The 20,500-nt window shown below is 35.7% G+C and overlaps 1 pseudogene; it reads left to right on the plus strand.

Annotated features, from left to right (window-relative positions):
- The first annotated feature begins 4,100 nt into the window (after nt 1–4,100).
- Nucleotides 4,101–5,552, plus strand: LOC141516084 (alpha-enolase pseudogene; annotated as a pseudogene).
- The last annotated feature ends 14,948 nt before the right edge of the window (nt 5,553–20,500 follow it).

Consider the following 20,500-nt stretch of genomic DNA (forward strand, 5'->3'; position numbering starts at 1 on the left):
CATTTGAAATTCCCCTGGTTCATTGAAAGTCCATCTTTTTCCCTGGAAGAGCACATTCAGTTTTGCTGGGTAGTTTATTCTCAGTTGCATGCTGAGCTCATTTACCTTCTGGAATATTATATTCCAAGTCCTACGAGCCTTTAATATAGTTGCTGCTAAGTCCTGTGTGATCCTGACTGCAGCTCCATGATATTTGAATTGTGTCCTTCTGGCTGCTTGTAATATTCTCTCTTTTACTTGGGAGTTCTAGAACTTGGCTATAATATTCCTGGGGGGTTCTTTAGGATCTTTTTCCGGGGGAGGTGGGTGGATTCTCTCAATTTCTATTTTTCCCTCTGCTTCTAGGAAATCTGGGCAATTTTCCTGTAAGAATTCTTTATAAATGATGTCAAGGCTCTTTTCCTGATCATGACTTTCAGGTACCCCAATAATTTTTAAATTATTTTTCCTTAATCTATTTTCCAGATCAGTTGTTTTTTCAATGAGATATTTCACATTTTCTTCTAATTATTCATTCTTTTGGTTTTGAAGTATTGTGTCTTGACTTCTCATAAAATCAGCAGCTTCCTTCAGCTCCATTCTGCATCTGAAGGATTTATTTTCCTGAGAGAGCTTTCTTATCTCTTTTTCCATCTGGCCAGTTCTGCTTTTTAAAGCATTCTTCTCCTCAATAACTTTTTGAACTGTTTTATCCATTTGACTTATGCTGGTTAACATGTTATTTTCTTCAACATCTTTTTGAATCTCCTTTCACTAAGCTACTGACTTCTTTTTCATGTTTTTCCTGCATCTCTCTCATTTCTTTTCCCAATTTTTCTTCTATCTCCCTCACTTGATTTTCAAAATCTTTTTTGAGTTCTGTTTTAACCTGAGCCCAATTTCTATTTTTCTTGCAGTCTTTAGATGCTGGAGTTTGTATTTCCTCATCTTCAGATTGAGTATCTTGATCCTTCTTGGGATCATAAACAATGTATTTCTCAATGGTGTTCCTCTTTTTTCTGTTTACTCATTTCCCCAGCCTGTGCCTGGTCTTGGGGGGCTTCCTGAGCTTTTGGGTATTATTGGGACACCACCCCCCACAAGGATCTCAGTGTGTGAGGCTCTGTCTTCCCTGCTGGTCTGTGAATGACCACAAGTGCCCCCCTCTGCCACAGGGCTGCTGTTCTATGGGGTGTCTGGGCTGCGATCAGGATCTGAATGTGGTCAGAGCCCCAGAGTCCTGTTTCAGGGACAGAGGACACCTACCTCAGCTCAGCACTCATGCCTGGGGGCTCCTGCTTACCAGCACTTTCTGTTTCCAGTTCCTGGATCTGAGCTGCCTCTGCCACGCTGCTCGCTGAATGCCCTGAGGGCTGAGTTTCATGGGTTCTCTCTGGCAGAGGTGTCCCCCACCCCTGCTGATTTTCGAAGTTGTGCCCTGTGCTCCCTGGGGTGTAGATCAGGAAACTGCCCCCACTTCCTTGAGCCTTGGCTCTCAGGCACCCTGGGGTTGCCTCCGGGAGGCTGAAGTTCCTTCACTCTGGTGGGCCACCCCTCTAACCCTGTGGAACGGAGCCTTTCCAATATTTTCCATGTTAGCTTGGGCTGGAGAATTACCTCACTGGATCCCTCTGTGGGTTCTGTCTCTCAAAAATTTAGTGAGTTTTGAGAGAGAGCACCTTAGAGAGGTTCTTCTCCTGTTGCCATCTAGGTTCTGCCCCGCCCCCCCATAGGCTGATTTTTAATGAGTGAACTTTGCTTTCATTTAGATGTCCCTTCAGTATTCTAGAGATTTTTACCCATCACAAAAATTTTGTTCACAAACAAAAGCATCTAAAACTTTTATAGCTCATAAGAAATTCCTTTCCTTTGGAACCTTGAACACTCAGTGACACTGAAATTTCCCTTCTATGACTATCCACTTTTTTTTAGGTTTTTTTGCAAGGCAATGGGGTTAAATGACTTGTCCAAGGCCACACAACTTTTTAATTTTTAAATGTCTGAGGCTAGATTTGAACTCAGGTACTCCTGTCTCCAGGGCCACTGCTCTATCCACTGCACCATGTAGCTGCCCTGACTATACTTTTATACTTGATACTAATACAAGGATATTTGTTGCCCAAAGTTATCTCTGTGAATGCATTTTATTGAGGAATATTATAGGATTTTAATGTGTAAGTAGGAGATATCTTATTTGAAGAGAACTGCCAAATTTCCACTTTGCTCCATAGGGTAAAATGTCTAATTTTTGTAATCAACAAATCACAATTTAAGTGACGTCTTCATGATATATTATCAATTCCAATATAACTCAGGCAACTAAGACACTGTGAAGATTATATCTATTGTACAAAGTTGCTTGGAAAAACTGACAGGCCCATTACCTTATTATAGTTTAAACAAGGATGAACTTAATGATTGTAAAAATTATCCCCATCAAACCTTTATAAAGGTTATCATAATGTGAGTTCCTTGAAGGTTGGGAAAGTCTTTCACCTCCCTTTCTATTCTCAATGCTTAGCAAGGGTTGCCTGTTACATAACTGGAGCTTAACCAATGCTTTTTGACCAAGTGACAAATGAGAAGCAAGACATATAGACCAATAGCTGCTATTATCTCATTTTAAAATCTCATTTAAAAACAATGTATCAATAAAATTGATAATAAACATCATATATACATATATATCCATATGTGTGTGGGTATATATCATTGTCCACAAAGTCCTATACCAAAACTTTGCAATGATATGGATTTCACCTTTCTTTTAAAATATAAAATTTAAAAATTATATTGTTTCCATTTTTTGCAAATGAAAAAATCCTTTGGAATATTCTCCTTTTTTATAGTATCTTCAGAACTGACTTCTAAGTACCTTTTAAATTGTGTTGCTCCTAATGGGATTCTCCCCATCCCCTCCTGCAACCCATATTTAGTCAGGTTCAACTGTTTTCCATTTCATCTTCTTAAGTAGCATTAGATAATGAGATATCCTAGTAGAGAGAGTGCCAGCCTGATGATTCAGATTGATTTTGCATTCCTGCACTAGCACTTACTATTTTGAGGAAACACCTTGGGGACTCTCTGGGCTGCAGTATCTTTATCTGTGAAAGGAAAGATTGGTCTGGTTCTTTAAAATGCTAGTTGACTGACTGACTGATAGCAGGGCCTCCAAGGTCCTTTTTTAGCCTTAATATGTGATTCTTAAGTTCAGTTGGGATGATTCCATTATTATTTCTATTGTTGCAACAGCCATAATAGATCTGTCCATTTCAGATGTATTTGGATTTTTTTTTGATGAAATGGCATGCCTTTGAAGCCTTTTCATCTTTTTAGAACCTGCCAATATTTTCCTTAGGTTAGTATAGTATTTGAGATTCCATAGCATTGCAAAGTTTGTTATAGATCTTTGTGGACAATTGTATATATACACATACACACATATGTATATATGATGTTTATTATCAATTTTATTGATATCTTGTTTTTATTATCACTATCATTTCTGAATATATTGCCTCTTTACTACTTCACTACCCTAATTAATCAACATTTCACCCTTCTCATATGATATATATATATATATATATATAAATATAAAATTGCACAAAGATAATTCTTCAACATTTCAAAAAAGGAAAAGGAATCATGTTTTAATTTTTACTATATAGTCAGACATCTTGATGTACCTCTATGAGTTCAGTAACTAGAGAGACTGAGCTTGCTATTTCTAATTGAGTTGTAGAGGGATGAATTATTGGATGTCTACTCCAAATCTGGCATTAAAATGATGAGATCTGATCCAACCTTTCTGGAGAACAATTTAGAAATATGTTCAAAGGGCAATGAAGCTGTGCAAACTTTTTGATCCAACAATACCACTACTAGGTATGTATCCCAAAGAGATCTTAAAAAACGGAAAAGATTCCAAAGTATAAAAAATATTTATAGAAGCTCTTTTTGAATTGGCAAAAAAAAATGGAAATTGAGGGAATACCATCAACTGAGAAATGTGTGAACAAACTATGGTATATTAATATAATGGAATATTATTGCTCTATTAGAATGGAGGAGGCCCTCGGTCTCTCTCCTCTGAACTGCGGAGTCAGCCCCGGCCAGAAATTCAGCATGTCGATTTTGAAGATCATTGCAAGAGAGATCTTGGACTCTCGTGGAAACCCCACTGTTGAAGTTGATTTCTATACTTCAAAAGGTCTCTTCAGAGCTGCTGTGCCCAGTGGGGCTTCTACTGGCATCCATGAAGCCCTGGAGCTCTGAGACAATGATAAGATCCGATATATGGGGAAAGGTGTCTCAAAAGCGGTTGAGCACATCAATAAAACTATTGGCCCGACCCTGATTAGCAAGAAACTGAATGTTGTGGAGCAGAAGACTGACAAATTGATGATAGAGATGGATGGTTCTGAGAATAAATCTAAATTTGGAGCAAATGCTATATTGGGAGTGTCTCTGGCTGTTTGTAAGGCTGGGGCTGCAGAGAAAGGTGTCTCCTTGTGCCGCCATATTGCTGATCTTGCAGGCAATGAAGAAGTCATCCTGCCAGTTCCAGCCTTCAATGTGATCAATGGTGGCTCCCATGCTGGCAACAAGCTAGCAATGCAAGAGTTCATGATCCTCCCTGTTGGAGCATCAAACTTCAAGGAGGCCATGCGCATTGGAGCTGAGGTCTACCACAACCTGAAGAATGTGATTAAGAAGAAATATGGACAGGATGTCATCAATGTAGGAGATGAAGGTGGCTTTGCTCCTAACATCCTGGAGAATAAAGAAGCTCTCGAACTGCTGAAGGAAGCGATTGGCAAGGCTGGCTATACTGACAAGGTTGTAATTGGCATGGATGTTGTTGCTGCATCTGAATTCTTCCGGTCTGGGAAATATGACTTGGACTTCAAGTCTCCTGATGATCCCAGCAGATGATCCCTTCAGAAACCCTGCTGAGCTTGGGGACCTTTACAAGAGCTTCATCCGGGACTATCTAGTGGTGTCTATTGAAGATCCCTTTGACCAGGATGATTGGGAAGCTTGGAAGAATTTTACTGAAACAGCAGGCATCCAGGTTGTAGGGGATTATCTCACAGTGACCAATCCCAAGCACATGAATGAGAATGAGAAAGCTTGCAATTTCCTCCTGCTCAAAGTGAACCAGATTGGCTCCGTGATGGAATCTCCCCAGGCATGTAAGCTGGCCCAGTCCAATGGGTGGGGAGTAGTGGTTTCCCATCCCTCTGGAGAGACTGAAGATACCTTCATTGCAGACCTGGTGGTGGGTCTCTGCACTGGGCAGATCAAGACTGGGGCCCCCTGCCGATCTGAGCGTTTGGCCAAGTATAACCAAATTCTCAGAATTGAGGAAGAACTGGGCAGCAAGGCTAAATATGCTGGAAGGAACTTCAGAAGCCCTCTGGCCAAGTAAGCTCCATGACCATGAAGCCTCAGAGCTAGTAGGCTACAGTCACCTCAGTAGAAGTCCTCCAAAGAATGGGCAGCACCAAGTAGTAGACCAGTTTTGTTTTGGGGATGGGGACTCAGCGCTACATAACTCCACCCCGCTCTCTTCCACCTTTCTGTGTTCTCACTGCTTCTTCTTGTACCTGATCATTTGGTCCTTTTTTGGAAGACCTCATCTTGTGACTCGGTAGAATGATCTGTTCTCACCCCCACCCCCAGTGTTGATGTGCAGAGTCATATACTTGTGATGCAGCCCCCCAACAAGCCCATGGGCCAGATCCTTTAGTGGCTTCTATGTGCAGAATAAAAGTATTCAGTAATCCACTGGAACAAAAAAAAAAGAATGGAGGAGGAGGGGGATGGCTAGGTGGCACAGTGGATAGAGCCCCAGCTCTAGAGTCAAGAGCGCCTGAGTTCAAATCCAGCCTCAGTTACTTAATAATTACTTAGCTGTGTGACCTTGGGCAAATCACTTAACCCCATTGTTTTGCAAAAAACAAAAACAAAAACAAAAAAGAAAAGATGAGGAGGTAGATTTCAGAAAACCCTAGAAAGACTTGCATGAAGACTTTAAAGACTTTACATTTCACTTGTTGAGTGAAATGAATAGAACCAGGAGAACATTGTATACAGTAACAGCAACATTGTGTGATGACCAATTATGATAGACTTTTTTAGCAATATGGTGATCAAAGACAATTTTAAAAGATTTGAGATGGGAAAGGCTAGGTGGCATGGTGGATAGAGCTCCGGCCCTGGAGTCAGGTGTACCTGAGTTCAAATCTGGCCTCAGACACTTAATAATTACCTAGTTGTGTGGCCTTGGGCAAACCACTTAACCCCATTTGCCTTAAAACCTAAAAAAAAAAAAAAGAATTGAATACAGATCCAAATATACTGTTTTCACCTTTTCAATATTTGTTTTTTGCTTTTTATTTCTTGTAGTTTTCTCCCTTTATTCTGATTCTTCTTTCACAGCAACTAATAAGGAAATATGTGTAACATGAATGAACATGTATAACCTATATGTGATTACTTACTATCCTAGGATGGGGAAGGAAGAAAACTTTAAAAATGCATATTAAAAATCTGTCTTTAAATATAATTGAAAAAATAAGTAGGAAAAATTAAAAAAATATGATGAGAATTTAGAAATGGGTTTAAATTGTTGAAGAAGGAATGAATCAGTCTGGGTTAGTAAATGGAACAGATCATAACTTCTATAATGATCACAGTGAGGTTACTGCCCCTGTATCTCCAGCCTGGTTAAAATAGGGAGACCTAATCTCAAGAATAATAACAAAAACCCACAATATATATATATATACATGCAATATACCAGATAGATTTCAATATAGTAGAGATAGATATAGGTATAGGAATGATTATAAATGTAGCTCTAGATGTGTTTGAAAATAAGTCTGAAGATACGAGATTACAGATCAAGATTTTCTAAGACGTATTATCAATTAACACCATATTTTTAGAAGTAGAAGATTTAGAAATTGTCAATCCTAAACCTCTAATTTTACTGTAAGATAGTTGAGGAACAGAGAAATGAAATGACTTGTACCAAATTTTTATTCTCAATTTCATTATAACAACTAGCTAAAACATTGGTTGTTGGTGTATTAAATTATTAAGATGTTATCTCCATAAAGTGTCAACATTGTAACTTCCCAGATGGGGTTTCATGTCAAAATCTACCTGTCTGGGGATTTACTTTAAGAGAAACTCCTCCTTATTTTTCTTTTTACATAAAGTTAATTTGAAAGTTGTGTATGTTGAACTGATATAACACAGACTCCTTTTTCCTATCAGTGTCAATTTACATAGAGTTCTGGGCTGCTGTTCTCTGAAGACTATCTTGTCTGTTCACTATTATTTCCCTTTCACAAGAAACATTTTTTTGTATTTATTGAAGTGTCTAATATAAAGGAGGGAAATGTAAGTTTCTTTCTCAATCACTTAGCCACATCTTCCTTAAACTTCATTTTAAGAATAAATATTGGATTTTAATCAATCCTTTCTTTCAGCTCCAATGCCAAATTCTGATGGAGTGGAAGGTGAAAGGGAATCATACATGTATATAACTAAGAAGGGAATCTGATCTTTACACTTCAAACAGCTCAACTATCCCAGAGGAGTAGATGGCTATTGTACAATATGGAAGAGAGTCATAATAAATCAGGTAGAAAATTTAGAGAAAACTGGTGATCTACAGGTTTGGGGGAAGTACTGATAGATACTCTAAATAATGAAGTATCATAGCACAGTGGAAAGAGCACTCCTATAGGTTTGGATTCTGGCTTGATAATTTGCTGTATGACCTTAGAGAAATCACTTTAGTCTCCTTCTGGATCTCAGTTTTTCATTTGTAAAATGATATTAATGATAATGATATATATAAATATATATAAATATTTAAATGATATAAAATGATAATCTCAAAAGTTCTACTCAATCTCTAAATCCAGTGATAATAAAAGAATTGTTTTCTTTTCATTTCCTAACAAAACAAAATAGTTTTTCATGCTTTCATTTTTTTCTTTTCAAAAGTTTTCTCTTGTTCCAAAAACAAGTCTTCAAACATAAAAAGAAAAGGGGATATGGTAGTCAATGAAAGAAATGGACAATAATATAATCAATGAAAGTTAAAACAACTGTTAGCAAGAGTTCTACAAAATGTTACTAAGGTAATATCTTAATCAAAATAATTGTATATAGTTTTTTCCCCATATAGATGCCATTTTCAGACAGTATTCCAGCTTTATAAATGAGAAAAATGGTGTTTATTAGACTTGTAAAGGACCTTCACAGAGTAAGAAGACTGTGAACTAAAAGGAACCTTAGGAGTTCATTCCAGCTCACTTACTTTACCAAAAAGGAAAGTAAGACTTAGAGAGTTAAGAGAAATGACTTGTTCAGGCAAAATTTGTCCAGGTGGCTCAGTGGATAGAGCACTGGCCTTGGAATCAGGAGAAGAGGAGTTCAAATCCAACCTCTGACACTTACTAGCTGTGTGACCTTGGACAAGTTCCTTAACCCTGATTGCCTTGTATCTGAGATCATCTTCAGTTGTCCTGATTCATATCTGGCCACTGGACCCAAATGACCCTGGAGTTCAAATCCGGCCTCAGACACTTAATAATTAACTAGCTGTGTGGCCTTGGGCAAGCCACTTAACCCCATTGCCTTGCAAAAAATCTAAAAATAATTAAAAAATGAAGGACAAACATAAATATTTATTTATACATATCTGTGTGTATGTATATGTATGTGTATGTGTATGTGTATGTGTATATGTATATGTATATGTATATGTATATGTATGTATATCACTGGGGTGAATTGGATGAACTAGGATTTAAGCCCAGTTTTTCTGACTCCTTTATAATATGCCTGAAAAGTTGTATCCTTTACCACTAACATACTATTTAGTGTTCTTACTTCTATATTCTAGTTAGACTATTTAGAGATCTGAATTAATTTTCAAAGGTATCTAGCTGTGATCATTAATAGCAACATTATTAAAAATAATTAGACTCATTGGAAAAGGAAAGAGCTGATCACTGAATACTATGAAGTGATCTCAAAATAACAATGAGAAGAAACTCTTTTTTAACTGATGGAGGAAGGATAACCTTTCTAATAACTAGTGCGAGTGTCTGAGAGACTGGTGTGATTCCATAAATATTTTTATGGAAACCATAGTCAAATCTTGCTTTTTTGCTCTCCTCCCCCACCACCACTTATGGGCCAGGAAATTGAATTCTATAGAGTGATTTTGTAACTGTCCCACCACACCAAACTCCCAAATAGGCCCAAAACTCTCTCCAAATATCTCTCCACTAGATCTAGTATTAGTTCCTCTATCAGAAGTCACAATTTTGGTTTTTGTTTCTTCAAACATAAGTAACTTGGTGAGTGGTAGCAATTCAATACAGGGAAACTTAGATTCCTAAAGGAATGACAAATCTAGGAGATTCCTACCTGATCCATTCATTTCTTTGAACATAACATTCTTTTTACCCTGTTCCCCATCACATCCTATTCGTTTCTTTTACTCCCACTCATCACTTCTTCCTGTTTTTCTTCTCTCCTAATCTCTCTCCTCCCACAGTCATTCTTTGCTGGACTCTTTCCTCTCCCCTTTAGCTGCTTGAACTTCCTTTCAGAATACTTTCAGAAGTGGGAGAGGCTCAAAGACGGATTTTGCCTACTTTATAATTTGACTTAGGATCAACCAACCCTGTTTGGGATGAGGGATAATAGCAAGAATTTTTTTTTTGTGGAAGTGATTTCCATTGATGGTTCATGATTTTAAATGAACCTAAACTATGTTCCAAATGCAACCCTCCCCCATCCCACATCACCCCCCCCCCCACAAAAAAAAAGCTCCATTCTCTACATCACAGCAAGCAGTCCTGTGCAAGGTCTTATGTAGACAGTATCAATGCAAAGTCTTGCATAAAATTCTGTTTTCTTGAAAGTTCAAGTTCAGACATTTCTAGGTTTTGCACCTCAGCTTTTAGCTGAGAGTTCAAACACCAGCTACTTGAAGGCTGTGCAGCTGTAATTCAGCCTCGGGTTTCTAGGGATCAAAGGTCAGTACATTAATCTGTTGAGGATAATTCATAAGGGTTCTTTGGAGAAAGAAGGAGTGAGGGGCCGGAGAACAAAAAAGGACCAGCAAGTCAAGTGGTTGTTATATTTTTTTAGTTGACAATTCAATCTATGTTTTTTGCACATTGATTTTCTTTTTCTCTTTTATTATTTTTTATCATACTCATGAACTGACCTGATGATATTGCTGATTAAGGGGAATATGTGTTCTGAAATTGTTAGGGTTTGCAATCAATCATGACACCTTAACTCTGTTTAGTAATAGAAATTTATAACTGTAAAAGGATGGTTAGTGTCCTAGAGAAATGCACATTAATTTTACAATGTACATTATTTACATATGATGTCTATACATACTTTATGGAGTAAGTGCTAGGAAAATTCTGCAGGTGGATTTTGCAGAGCAATCATGCCTAGCTGCGAGTGAGTTCTAACAGTATTTACAGCAAGAGTGGATTATGGTGAGACATTACCTTCTTGTGTGATTTTATTATAGATTACTTATTTACTTAGTTTTAATATTTTTCTAATTCAATTCCATTTCAAAATTTTTAGCATGTAAATTGCTCACTTTTAAATGAAAAAAATGTAAAAAATAAGTGTAAAGATATGGTAGAATCAATTTTGGGGTAATAATCTTTTATTTTCCATTCAAGTTCCATATCTCTAGAATGCCAGCAGAACCAATGAATTCATAAAAGGAAAAAAATTGGCTTGTTCCATGAAGAAAGGATGTGGGGATAGACTGTAGATCATAGAGGTCATTTAGTTAGACCCCCTTATTTTATACTTGGACTAAATGATGTCAGAAAGGTTAAGTATTTAGTTCAAAGTCAGATAGGGTCAGTTAGGGTCAGAGGACTTGAAATTGGGCAGGTGTGGGTTCAAATGCTGTTTCTGAAAAATAAGCTTTGTGATCCTAGAGGTCTAATCTGATTGAGCCTCAGTGTTCCATAATATGAGAATAATAATAATATGTATAGTACCCATATGCTTATGGGTAAATCTTTAATGAAATAATGTATACAAAATACTTTGCAATCTTAAAAGCACATCATTTGATTGGTACTGTGGGGTAATGAATAGAGACTCAAGAGGACCTCAATTTAAGTTTATCTCTTACACACACTTACTGTTTCATCAATATCTCCAGACAATTCATTCAGAATATAACCTGGACAATGTTACAATTTCTAGTGATAGAGCAAGTTCCTCATTGAGAGTTTTCAATACCAATTAAGGGTTAGGATAAGAATTTTTAAAAAGTTCATTATTATGGATCTATGTTTAGCATGGTTATTCATGTATAACCTATTTATTTGCTTTCTTTTAGGGGAGGGTGGAGGGAAGAGAGTGAGGGAGAAAAATGTAAAACTCAAAACCTAGCAAAAAATGACTGTTGAAAAAACTATCATTGCATGTGCTTGGAAATATAACTAAATAACTAAATATTATTTCCTGAAAAAATAGAAGTAAAAGTTCATTATTAGTAGAGTCCAATAAATTACGGGGGTCACCCATATTGAATTTCCAATTTCTTTAAAGTTGCTGTTTTTTTATTTTTATTTTTTATCTTCTTTCCCAACATTGTCAGGGGGCAGAGATGAATGATCATTCTTATGAATGACATATTTATGGCAAGAAAAAGGAGATGAGTTAGCCGTCTGGAGAAACACATACCATTTTATAGCCACATCTGGAATCTTGAATCTGTGAGAAGTCTCTCCCTGAGATCAATAGGAAAGTTGTGATTATCTGAGTGTAGTCTTGGGGTGGGGTGGGGAGAGAACTCCAAAAGGCATCAAACCCAAATATTTGTTTTAAATATGTACTTCAATTGACTACTTATTTGTTTAGTGGATATCAGAATTGTGTTTCTCCATGAAAGCTAAAGCCAGATGTGAAGGCAGTCATATATTTTAATATCTTTGGGTCTAATATTTGATTTTGTGTCTTTTTTAATGCAAGATGGAAACAAGCTGAATCCAGAAAGAATCAGTCAAGATGTCTATTTGAGCACCAAGACACAAAAACTACAGCACTGGTAGAACTGAAAGATTCATCAATCTGCATTATTTTATATATATAAGACTTCTCATTGCAGGTCAAAGGGAGAATATGGTTATTTTATTTTGCATTCACAAGAAATCAAAACACAAGTACTCATTAATTAGAAGGGTTAGGCTTTGCCATTCTCACTCAAGGACTTCTCTGTGTATTGACTTCAGAGTTCTTTGAATTTGAGCTTAGCATGGAAATTCAAACTACTAATAAATTTTACTACTAATATAACTATGGTCAAGTCAATATCTGTGGGTCTCATTTCCCTCATCTGTAAAATGATGAATTTGCAGGAGATGAACTATGTTCTGGATCTATTTTCACTAGCTGTCCTTCATGGACATGATTTGCTATTTCTTTCTCCAGCTCATTTTTACAGATGAGAAACTGAGACAAACAGATTTAAATGAATTGTACAGGATCACCAGCTATTAAATGTTGAAGAACAGTTTTGAACTGAGAAAGATATGCTTATTAGCTTCAGGTCCAGCACTCTACACACTGCTTCACCTACCTCCCATTGGTAGGATACACAGTAGGTGTTTATTAAATTTTTTTTGACTTGATTTATGATCCTATTCTCAGTATTCAATTAAGTCCTTAAAGACATGTAATTCCAATAGAAAAACTATTCCATGATCTACACATTTTAGCTACAATAAGGAAGGAGGAGGAGGATCAAAAAAGGGATAAAACTTTCTTTATGGACAGGATAATAAAGACTGACAAAATGGGAAAGATTGAACTATTTAATTCTTGTTTCTGTTTTATTGTCTTTTTTTTGCATTAGAAACTTTTTCTTTTGCTGAATATGGCAGAACAAATATGATGACTAAACCTCAATATCTGATAAGTGGAGACACTGTCCTTGATGAATTCAAGCCCTGATGAATTATATCCTTAGATCCTAAAGAATTTTGTGAGGGAGATTGCTGAACCTCTGTCAATGATGAAACAGAAGTACTGTAGGACAAAACAAGAAAGAAAGAAAGAAAGAAAGAAAGAAAGAAAGAAAGAAAGAAAGAAAGAAAGAAAGAAAGAAAGAAAGAAAGGAAGGAAGGAAGGAAGGAAGGAAGGAAGGAAGGAAGGAAGGAAGGAAGGAAGGAAGGAAGAAAGGAAGGAAGGAAGGAAGAAAGAGAGAAAGAAGAAAAAAACAAAGAAAAAAGAACAATTTTATATGATAGATCAATGAATTTCACTTAAATTTCTGAGAAAATTCTAGGTCATTAAAAAAGATTGCTAATGAATATCTGGGATAGAAAATCACAAAGAGCCTGCATGACCTCATCAAGAATAATTCAGTACAAATTAACCTTAGTTCCCTTTCTGATAGGAATACTCTATCAGAGAAAGGAAAAACTATAGTGTTTATATATAGTTATATAGAAAAGCATTTAACACTTAGCATGCTATGCCCTGTCCTAAACTCTAGGGAAACAAATGGTAACATGCAAGACAGTCCTGACTCTCAAGGAGTTAACATTCTAATGAGAAAGCTAAAACATAAAGGAAAGCTTGTAAGAGAGAAGAGGGTAAAGAAAACGAACTGGCAGTAAGGTAAGAGACTAAATAGGAAATGTCTTGGTGGTCTGGTTCTGTCCAAGATAAGGTGAAAGTTCATCTACAATGAGACTCTGATTGTTCCTGGACAAAGTTCCTATACAGAGGTCAAGGGGATAATGATTGGAATGAAGGTGTAGTGGTGGGGAGGTAGTGTTTACCTAGACTATAAGAAAACATTTTAAAAAGTATGTTATCTATTCATGTGAAGAAAAAGGAGAGATATAGACTGGATAGTTGTAACAATTAAGATTTTGACCTGGTTAACTGGTCTGAGCCAAAGATTAGTTGTTTAATGTTAGCTTGGAAGAATGCCTCTACCACAGTAAGTCAAGGACTTTATGTTTATCAGTGACTTACATAAAAGCCTAGATGTCATGCTTGCCAAAACTGCAGAAGATATAGCCACACTGAATTAGAATTAAAAAAAATGTGTAGGAAGGTTAATGGGTTGGGATAAATCTAAAAAGGTAAAATTCAATAGAGATAAATATTAAATCTTGAACAGGTTCAAAATATCACCTTCACACATAGAGGATGGGGCAGTACAGTTATATCTGTCTGAAAACAAGATCCAGAAATGTAATACTTTGAACTCAGTATAAACAAGCAGCCCCTGACCTCCCATTCCTGATCCATTCAAAACTAATGAGATCTTAAGATGCAATAAGTCTATAAACTTCCAGGAATCAACATGCCAAATTTCTTCTGAGCTCTTCCTTGATCCAAATACATTTATTGTTTTGTCTGGGTGCCAAGTATATAAAAAATATTGGTAAACTGAAGAGGGACCAGAGACTGGCAATCAGGATGACAAAGGGTCCTGAGTCCATGCCATATGACGAAAAATTTATAGAGCTGGGGATGCTTAAAATAAAGAAGAGAATAGTTTGAGTGATTAGACTATTGCTGTCATATGGAGTAGAATTTAGACATGTTTTGTTTGAACCTAGAAGCAGAATTAGGAGGACTAGGTAAAAATATATGACATAAGTGATATAAGAAAAATAAATCTTAAGAATTAACAATACCCCAAAAGGGAATCATTACCTTAAAAGATTGTAGATTATCCCTCTACAGACCAATTTTCAGTCTTTAACAGAGACTGAATGACCATCTGCTAGCAATATTATACTGGGAGTAGTTGATATTAGTTGTACTGGATGGATACTCTTTTTTTTTTCCTTAGAAAGATTTTATTTATTTTGAGTTTTACAATTTTTCCCCTAATCTTGCTTCCTTACCCCTCCCCTCAGAAGGCAGTCTGTTAGATTTTACATTATTTGGATGGATACTCTTTTATTCTGTGACATTGGTTTCCTCGTTGTTCTATGGACAAGACTCTCCATCTCTTGACTCCAACTTTTTCTCAGACTGTCCACTTTGCCTGGAAAGCTTTTTCTTCTCCTCTTTGACTACTCACCTCCCTTTAAGTACCAATCCAAATCTCAATTTCTTTATTAAGACTTTCCTACCACTCTCTTAAGTCCAGTGCCTTCTCTCTTTTCATTATTTCCCATTTTCTTATATAACATTTGCTTTGTATATATTTATTTGCATGTTGTCTCATTAGATAGTTTTTTTAAAATTTAAGGCAATGGGGTTAAGTGACTTGCCCAAGGTCACACAGCCAGGCAATTATTAAATGTCTGAGGTGGGATTTGAGCTCAGATCCTCCTGACTTCAGGGCCCATGCTATATCCTTTGCAACACCTAGTTGCACCTTGTCTCATTAGATTGTAAACTCCCTGAGGGCTGGAGATGTCTTTTGCCTCTTTTTATGTCTCAGTAAAGTGCCCAACACCTTTCAGGCACTTAATTAGTATTTATTGATTGATAATGTCTTACATTTGGATATTTTCTATTTATTTTTCTATTATTATAGTTTTTGCTATGAGTCTATGTTTTCATAGAAAGAATAAGAGCTGGAAAATTAATCAGAAAGACAATAGAGGAACCCACTTGATTTATTCAATAGATCAGATTATCAAAAAAAATGATGGATTATTTAGATCTGTGATAATGTAGAGATGTAGAGAGAGTCTGAGTGAAAAAAATATGAAGATGGTACAAAATTTCCCATGACAGCTGTTTTATTTTATTTATTTCTTTTCAACTTGACATTCCAAAGCAAAAACAAACAATGCATGCAAAAGCAGATGGCTACTATGTATTTTGCAGCATATTTCCAAACATTCACAATCCATGACATCTAGCATAAGCTGGAAAGACTGCCCAGAACATTGTTTTGACTTGATTTACAACATTCAACCAAATGTAAATAATGAATGCAGAGAATGTATGGCAGGACCTATAGGGGCCATTTGCTAAATATGTTTGCCAACTTCTGTCCTTAGATGAACATCTTATTGAAATGGAATTTGTTGGACATTCTCACATTCAGTTATTTATTTGCAGCATGAGGGTTTGACCTCAAGCAGGTCTAAACAACTGTTAAATCCCTTATTATTTCCTCATGAAAGTAACTATCATTTAATTTCAGAGATATGGAGAGACTTGATGTGTCTAGATTTTCTGCCTATCTTAAATCAGCACCAACATCTGATATCTGACAGTCATGGCCATCAGTAAGAATTGCATGAGCATTTGAGAATGGAATCTGGTCCACTGGGTTCAAACAAATGCTTGCTTCAAAGCCACTTTAGTGACCCAAACTGAACATGATAGAATGTGTGGTTTTTCTAGGGCAATTGTGAAGACTTTTGACACATTTGGCCTTCTTGTAGGCAATTTGCCATAATTTCATAGCTTTGATGTTCAAAGTTCCTTATTGGTCTGGTGGAAAATTTGGAGAGCCGGAAAATCAAGTCAGGGTTGAAATGACAGTTCTTCATGGTAGACATAATATCAAAGCTAAACTGAAGATATACAGTTAACATTTTGGCAAACATATGCACCTGTTATAAATTAGTTCGGCCATCTAGATACATAAGCATATGCATACTTTCTCTCTGTTCAATACATATATACTTATATAATCAGAATATATTAGTACATAGATAATATAAAATATCTAGAATGGATCACTTCTATTACTAAATATATCTACATAGTAAATATTTTGAATCTCTATATCGCCAAAATGTAATGGAACTATGTATTTTGCTATTTGGAATTTGACCATTGTCTATAAGCTTATGAAGCTTATAAAATTTACTTTAAAAATGAAAAATATACAGCACATTATATCTCTCTATATATTTATTATATATGTATATTTTGCAATTCAGAGTTGAAAAATAAATTAAATAATATTCTTACAAAAATGGAACTAAATGTTTGACTTCTTAGGGATTAGTAGGGCAATACTCAGGGGATTTTCAAATGGCATTTTAGGATTTTCAAAATACTTTTTAATTTTTTTAATTATTTACTATATTTTTTACTATATTTACTATAATATACATGTGTATATAATGTATATAGTCTATGTGTATTTTATATATGTAGACACACATAAAATTCAGAAGATAGGCAGCATAGTTGATAGGGTGCAGTACATGGAGTCAGGAAGACCTGAATTAAAATGTGACCTCATATACTTACTAGTTGCATGTCACTTAACCTCTTTCTGCTTCAGTTTCCTCATCTATAAGATGAAGGTGCTAATAGTTCCTTCCTCCCAATGTTCTTGAGAAGATAAAATGAGATAATTTTGTAGAGTTCTGTGCAAATCTTTTTTTTTTTATTTAAGGCAATGAGATTAAGTGAATTACCCAAGGTCACACAAGCTAGACAATTATTAAGTGTTTGAGTTCAGATTTGAATTCAGGTCCTCCTGACTCCAGGGCCAGTGATGTATCCACTATGCCACCTAGCTGTCCCCTGCTATGCAAATATTGAAGTGCTAGCTATACAAATCCTGATTCTCAACCTTATCCTCATCCTAATTTTGTTTCTGATCAGTTTTGTGCCTGTAAAACAGCTAGATAATAAAATAAAATTTGCTGTCCCAAGGACATTAATCTAATCTGTTTGAATTCACGGTTAGAGCTCTTGATGGGAAGACAAGTCTTCTGGGAGGTAGGTTCAAACCTATGAGTTCTGTTACAATAACATTCATTTTATGTTTTAAGATTTACAAAGCATAGATTATTCATCTGATCCTCCTAACAATTATGGTGAACTAGGTAGCATTATTTGATCTCAATTTAAAGACAAGGAAACCCAAACTTAGAAAAAAAATTATTATTTAAGGATTCCCATAGGTTTCTAGGGTGGCATTTGGAAAAAGAACTGCTTCAACATGCTTGCCACTATAATTCATTGCATTTGTTTTTCTCCCTCCAGTCTTCCTTTTTCCCTTTCTTTTTTTCCTTCCTTCCTTCCTTCCTTCCTTCCTTCCTTCCTTCCTTCCTTCCTTCCTTCCTTCATTCCTTCTCTCCTTCTTTTCCCCATTAGGGTTGAAAGTTCAGCAACCACTACCAGGTTTGATTCCCAATGCTAATTAGTATGTGCTACTTCATTTTTTCAAATCAAACTGATTTACCTCTCTTAAGCAATATGGTGGATCTCCTAGGGACACATCATATTTGTGCTACATTTAGTGAAAATAGAAAATTTTTACACTGTAGCTCAGAATCCCTGAACTCAACTTATCCCCAGGAGCCCGATTATGGGTGTATACTACCATGATCCAATTTTTATTACATTACATTTCAAGGTGGAATGGATGGGCAAAATCACTAGGAATTAGAATTAATGGGATTTGATTAATCAGTTATTTCCTAGGCATATTGAATAAGAGACTTGAGTGAGAGAGTAGGGGGGGGGGGAAGAAAAAATTGCACATGAGAAACTTGATCAACAATATTTCCAGTAGTGGAAAATATGAATTCACAAAATTTAGTATAAATAGAAATAAACTCAAGGTGGGGTATGCTGAACTGATAAGATAATCATTAAGAGATATTTTTTAGGCAGTCAAAAGATGAAATTGCAGGATCTTCAAAGATTGATTAACTCTATATCAAATTGTTTGGAGCTGTGAGAATAAAGATGTTTCAAAGAAGAAAATATACATGTATCCATGAATACATATATGTATGTATATAGCATCCATTCAAATAAAATACAATGGGAATTGTGCCCTCACATTTTCTGTCAAGATTTGTTTAAAAATGGAACTGGCCCAGTAATCAGCAAACCTTTAGTCTTTTGGGATAAAGCAACTGAATTGGCACATTACTTCTTCCTATTCCTGAGATTCTGGAAGTATTGTGCTGATTTTTGGCCAGTTTGATTTTTCTATGGAACAAAATAAATAGATGATGAACTGAAGCCCGGATATCTTTAATCTTGAGAAGCAGAAGCTAGAATGTGGAAAATAATGAAATTCAAAGTCACTGCAACACATATGTGGGAGAGATTATAATTTGATTTGAAAGTATTGTCAAAATAAAGTGATAAAGTAAAGGGGATACAATATTAACACAAGTCACTAATGAATTAGAGAAGATTTTGTATTTCAATAATGGTCAGGATTTTCTGAACTTAACTTTTGATTCTTTTTTCATCTCAGAGATCAGAGGATCATATATCATAGGATCATAAAAGTATTGTAAAATGTAGAAATTCTACAAATGTAGAAACTGAAGCCTAGAAAAGTTAAATGATTTATGCAACGTTGTACTGTTTGTGAATGAAAGAACTGGTATTCCAATCCAAGTCCAATATTCTTTTAATTTTTCATGCTTTTCTTCTATTTATTTCCTTTTTCTTGTCTTTTGGAAAATAGGATAGAATCTATTGTAATTTTAAAATATTTTTCCATTTCTATATTGCAGATATTTATACATAAATGCACAGCACATCCATATTTTTTCTGGGTTCCAATGATTACTTAAGGAGCAAATCTGATTTTTATTCTAGTTTTATAGAGATAATTTTCATTTTCAGGAAAAAATAAAATACATGTGACAACAAAATTATTACCCAGAGTGAAAAATATAAATTTTATGAAGGAGAATGACGAGACAAGAGAATGATGCTTTCCTTTGAAAGTGTTTGCAGCAATCTTTCTCAAAGTCTTCTTGACTTCCTCTCTTGGAAAATAGGACTGTGTTTAAGACCCAGAGAATTCTCTCCAAAGGTCAGAAAATGATTAGTCTTCTGAACATGTTCTTTACATATAATCTTTAGAATGGTTGGATGGACATTCTAGCAACTTCAGTGAGAGCAAAGATCCACTCCAAATGCCAGTGGGACCCTGGTCTGTGCTTAGAAAAATAGCCTCAGGGCCCCAAAAGGCCAAGGAGACAACTAATGCCAAGTTGATTTCTGCTAATTCCACATTAATGAAGCTTCTTTTTACCTACTTTCAGCACAGAGAAGTACAAAAGATCTTTGCACTCAGAAGCCTTGTCAAACTATGAATGTACCCTCTTGGAGTAGTTCCAATATCCTCACTTTACCTCCAGTGTGTGCTTTAATTGAGTTTCAGCATGCTCACTGGAATCCAGAGAGGTAGTAATCAGCCTTCTTTTTAAATCTGGCAAGTAATGCAAGTCCTTGTTTGTTAATCTCTTTCTTTCCCACATACTATCCACTTTAATTTGGTGGTTTGTAGGTTTCCTTTCAAGGGGTCAAAATTTTCTTTAATTATTCTGTAAAATTAATTGCTTCTGTGTCACTACACTAATAAACATATATTGGTAATCCAGTCATCATCAAGGCAATTTATTTAAGCTTATTTATGATTAAAATAAACACATCAGCAAACATAAAGCTATCAGCTAGCATGTTGTCCGAACACGGTCAGGTCATGCCTATACTTGAGCTAATG

This window comes from Macrotis lagotis, chromosome 3 (assembly GCF_037893015.1).
Source record: "Macrotis lagotis isolate mMagLag1 chromosome 3, bilby.v1.9.chrom.fasta, whole genome shotgun sequence".
In the NCBI taxonomy this organism is placed as follows: domain Eukaryota; kingdom Metazoa; phylum Chordata; class Mammalia; order Peramelemorphia; family Peramelidae; genus Macrotis; species Macrotis lagotis.